General features: G+C 37.4%; 1 pseudogene; it reads right to left on the minus strand.

Annotated features, from left to right (window-relative positions):
- Nucleotides 1–1,753: 1,753 nt before the first annotated feature.
- LOC104604639 (RING-H2 finger protein ATL46 pseudogene) lies at nucleotides 1,754–4,192 on the minus strand (annotated as a pseudogene).
- Nucleotides 4,193–5,402: the final 1,210 nt, after the last annotated feature.

Here is a 5,402-nt window from a genome sequence, read left to right on the forward strand (position 1 = left end):
GGTTTAAGGTATTGATACCCTCAATATCCAAAATTTGTGTAATGATTTGAATCATGCAATGAAATTAAAAAAAAAAAAAAAAAACTGAAATCAATAAACTATTATTATTTTGCATATTGAAGGTTCAAAAATAAAAAAACCAATACATATCATGCACTAACATGTCCTGGGCTGGATGTAGTTCAAATCCTTCCAATCCGAGTTGCAGCCCTAAATTCAATTGTCTAGTGCGGTCTGAATGAATATATTGCTTCATGAGATTGGGTGAGTGGGGACCAAGAGGAATCTTGTGAAAAGAGTTGCCCCTCTAGTTGAACCATGCGCGTTCACGTAAACTGTGCCATTCCTTCTCAAACTGATCCTTCTAGGGTTTTGTTTTTCCCTTGGGAATAGAATTTCTGGTTTTTCTGGTCAATCAGAGATTGAGGGCCAAGTCTCAATATGGGGGTTAAGGAAATATAGATATAGTGTGGAAGTTAGCATCTTTAGCTGATGATGATCCTTACAAGCTGCAATGGGCAATTGGTGATCCAGGTAGTGTTTAGGGATGCAAAAGGATTGAATTGAATCACATTCAGATTGCATTTGGATAGGGATGTAATGGGCCTGGTTAAATGGTCTTGGCCTAACTCTATAGTGCCGGGTTAGGGTAAGTATATTTGGCTTTAGAATTGGGTTAGGGTTTTGATTCTTTAATCTGAATCGTTTTCAGGTTTGGGTTTTGGCTACCTGCCTCACTAGGTCTAGCCTTAAAGTTTAAGATTTATTTGCATGTTGGTTTTGATTTTCTTCTTCTTTTTTTTAATGGGAAAAGTGACACCTTAGAATCTATAAAGCAATTTTCTAACTTAAATTAATGAATTTTAGGTCTTCAAAATGCATTAAAAAATACAATTGAAATGCTGTGGGTCAATTCTGGAAATTATGTATTTTAAGGTGTGTCTGGTTAATCGGGTTCTAAAAGTGATTAAAATATTATATATTATTAATAAATGAAGTAAAAATCATTTTAATATTGTATATCATGAACAAAATAGATTGAAAATAAATTTATAAAACTTGAACCAATGACTTTTCAACAAAAGCGTTACATTCAAACCAACTTTATATATTAGATTGAACTAATAAACTGGTTTTGGATTGGACCAATCCAGTCCAAAATATTTATTAGATTAGATTGGACCTAGTCTGTCCGTAATAAATTTATATTGGATTGGCTTGGATTAAGCTAATATCTAGTCCATTGATATATGATAAGAATATAGGTATCAATGGACTGGGTTTGGGTTGAAAACAATCTAAATTAAAATGAATCTGAACAGATTAGACAATCCAAACATTGAATTGATCCGGTCCAAAATATTCATTGGATTGGATTGGACCTGGTCCATTTATATAGAATCACATTGGATTGGACCAAATCGAAACCAATTGACACCCCTAGGAATAAGGGACTTTTATTCCCTAACTTCCCAAATTGGATCCATAATTTGGCTTGGCCTGATTTGTTTATCTAATTTTATTTCTCTTCTATGTTCCTCGGTTTTGTGTTGTATTTAAAAAAACTTAGTATTATTTTTAATGAATTATATCGGATATGTTTGTCATGAAATCATTCAATTTAAATGCATAAACTATTAATTAGGTGAGGTACTTGAATAGGTTTTTATTCTTTAACACACTCCCTCATGTGTGGGTTAGCACAAGTCACCCATATCTTGGGCTGAAATTTAATTAATTAAAATGAGGGCATTAAACATAAAATACTAAGCCATTGCAAACAGTCTCCTTCCTATCTCAAGGAACTGTTCAAATTAAAAGCTTAAGCTATTGAGGCTGCTGAATAGGTTTTTATTCTCTAACAGAAGCTTTTAATCTATATCAACTGTTAATAAAATACATTACAACACTCTCCCAACATGATCTAACACCGCATATCTCATACATAATGGGTCCTAGTCTCATGATGAGATGTGCAAGAGGTGTAAGGGTGTTGGAACGTGTTTTGTTGATAGGAGATCCCAGCTCCTGTCACACTGGCCCTTCACTTGCTGAACCTATCTGGCCACTGAGATAGCTGTGGAGGATAGTACCTACAATTTAAAAAGAACCCAAAGTTATTTCGCTTTTATATTGCCGATACTTTACGTATCAAAGCAAGTTAGCTGGAACAAAATCCAGTTAACAAAGTCCCTCATATGGGGCTCTGGATTTGATAGGGTTGAGGTTAATCAGAGCTTTGATGTCTGAAAATGGAGTGAAGACGTAAAGATTCAGATCTTTTGTCATGGTCTCTTTCTTACACAGAGAGTGAGAGAGATAACGATCTGACCAAACTGGCTGAGACCTAGAAATGAGAGGCTGTAGCTAAAATATTACAGGAAGCTCGAGAGCTCTCGTTGAGAAAACCATGAACGCCCTAGCGTGTTTTCTGATAATTGGCTCTAAACTTCAGACAGCCAAGAGATTGAGTTTGTTTGAGGACACGTTAGGGCGTTCATGGTTTAGTTGTTGAGAGCGAGCTCACTGGAATACCAACCAAAGGTCCAAATTAAGCTGAGGTGAGTTCGCATCACCGCCCCACTGGGCCTCGCCCCGCAATCACCCCACATGACGTATATGTGACACCCGTCCAGTCGCACGCGGTGGGGCGTTCCCGCGTGCGACACTATATGAACGGACGTTAACCCTGCCCGTTAGCTGCTCGTCTCTCCTCCTTTCTCCTTCCCCTTCACTTCCCCTCCATTATTCAAATTTCTGAACTTCCCAAGTCGGACAGGGAAAACCCTCTTTTCAGTAGGAATTTCCTCCATTTCCACTGGTTTCTGACTAGAAGCAAACCCATCCTCTCCATCGCCTGGACACCCACTCTCCTCCCTTAAATCGTCAAAATCAAAAACTGGATTCTCAATGGCAAGGTTAGGGCTGTAAAGCGTCCCTCTACAGAGAGGGTATGTTGAATTTGACAGGAGCCATGTGCGTATACAGTTAATATGAAAATCATGACTACACATAGGAAGCAACCTCAGTTTGTCTTGCTCTGAAAATTCACATAGGCAAACTGTACAGTCAAACGGCTCTTTCAGACCCATTATCTCTTTGTAGAGGAAAACAGGCAGAGCATCTATGAAAGCTTGATCTAGACCAGAGTCATGCAGATGGAAGAGCTGTTGCAATTGCCTTTGAAGAGCATTAGAGCCAGAAATTTCCGGGTATCTGTTAGACAGAGGAAGACGGTTGCTTTATTAGGAATCTGACAAGCAGGTGGAGCAGGCAGAGATGAAGAAAATAACGGCTAGAATAACTATAATAAAAAGAACAGCAGGGCTGATTCTACTGCTAGATGATGATGAAGGAGTTGATTCTTTCTGGTAATTATTGTTATTATAAGGAGATGAGAATGAAGATGATGGGGAAGCAGAAATAGGAAAAAGCAGAGGAGCGAGTCTGGTAATTATTGTTATTATAAGGAGATGAGAATTAAGATGAAGGGAAGCAGAAATAGGAGAAAGCAGAGGAGCGAGGGGAGGTGGGTGGGTCAAAAGACCAAATTTTTCCAGGAATCCGATTCCAAGACATTTTTAGGAGATGGGTGGGCTCAAAAAACCATCTTTGTTTTCAGCTTTCCCAGAACAAACACAAAGGCATTGGTAGCTAGACTAAAAAAAAAACATCTTTTGACGAGCTATGTGGAATTAAAAAACGGTGGCCGAAGCTATCGCCGGTGCCGGAGATCCGAGTTCGGGTAGAGAACGGGGTGAGAGCCTCCGATTTGAGCTTGGGGGCGGAAATACGGGAAAAGCTTGCAGATTCACAGATAAAGCCCTTTTGAATGAGAATAGCAACTAACGGGCAGGATTAACGTCCGTTTATTTAGCATCGCACGCGGGGGGTGATGCGAACTAAGCGTGTCGTGTGGGGCGAGGCGCGGTGGGGCGGTGATGCGAACTCAGCGTCTTTCCATGGAAATTGCAAAAGCGTCTGTCGTAGGGGTTCTTTTTCTTTTTCAAGATCCCAAATAATAATAAAATAATATAATAGAGGTGTAGACAAAATGTACCCCAAACAATCAATCCAAATTATGTACGATGAAACGAATGAGAATGTACGAAGCCAAGCCATCAAATCCAATTCGTCGCTCACACTGAGAATTCCCTGCCCCATCAGCAGCAGCAACAGCTTGCTTTTCCATTTCCAGCCACCCAATTGTCTCATCAATGGAGTCTTATTCTTCTTTCAAATGATTCTTTATGCTTTAATACAAGGGGTTTTTCTGAATTTAATTCATGAAAAGCTCCCTTCCATCAGTCACACTACAGCTAGCCTTTCACAAGTTTTGAAGTATTATTTAGAGAATATAAAACATATTTCAAGGACTTTAATTAAGAGCTTAAGCTTTTAGGTTGAATGGAGAGACTATTTGACCAATGGGTGGATTTGTGCTTTAAAGAAAATTAAATTAAGTTTTTTAAATTTAATTGAATGAAAAGCTCTCTTACGGTGGTTATACTTTATACTTTCACAAGTTTTAAAGTGTTTGAGAATAAAAATCCATTCAGGAGCCTTAATTAAGGGTTTGTTCGTTTGTTCTCACGTCTCAAAGTGCAATAAATACATTAAGAGATATATTGGTATTGATGAATTTTTCTTTCCTTTCAACTTTGAATGCAAAGAATGTTGTTTTAAGTTTGGAATTCTGAATTATCAAATATCCCTTTTAATCCCATCTTAAAAAAAAAGGTTGTAAGATTCATCTTTAAAAGATAAGAGGAAAACAAACACCCATTTTTCTCTTAAAGTTGTAAGGGAAAACTAACAAGCCCTAAGAGAACGCTTTTAAGTTGAATAAAGAGCATGTATGACTAAGTAGTCCGGTATTTGATCCTCATTGCCCCCATTATATATATTAATTAAATTCAAGTACAAGGTGTATGGTTTGGTTTGTGATTTATATATGCTTTAATACAAGGAAAATTAAATTAACTTTTCAGAATTTAATTCAATGGAAAGCCTCCTTGCACCATTTGCAATTCAGGCTATAAAGTGTTAGAGAATAAAAATACATTCAGGAACCTCAACGAAGAGATTAAGCTTTTAGGTTGAACAGAGAGCTTGTTTTAACAAGTGGTCTAATGTTCGACCCTCATCACTCCCATTATATTAATTAGACCTCAGCTAAGAGCTTAAGATTTTAGGTTGAAGGAAGAGCATATCTGACCAAATGGTTTAATATTGTTCGATCATCACATTCATTATATTAATTAAACCTCAATACAAGGTACGGATGGATTTATGCTTGTTCACACTTAAAAACCAATAAACTTTGCTTGAAGGGACATGTTAAAGAATAAAAACATATGCAAGGAACTAACCTAGGTTGAATAATTCCTTCACATAAAGAT

The sequence above is a fragment of the Nelumbo nucifera genome, chromosome 6, assembly GCF_055504915.1.
Source record: "Nelumbo nucifera cultivar China Antique chromosome 6, China Antique-T2T, whole genome shotgun sequence".
Taxonomy (NCBI): domain Eukaryota; kingdom Viridiplantae; phylum Streptophyta; class Magnoliopsida; order Proteales; family Nelumbonaceae; genus Nelumbo; species Nelumbo nucifera.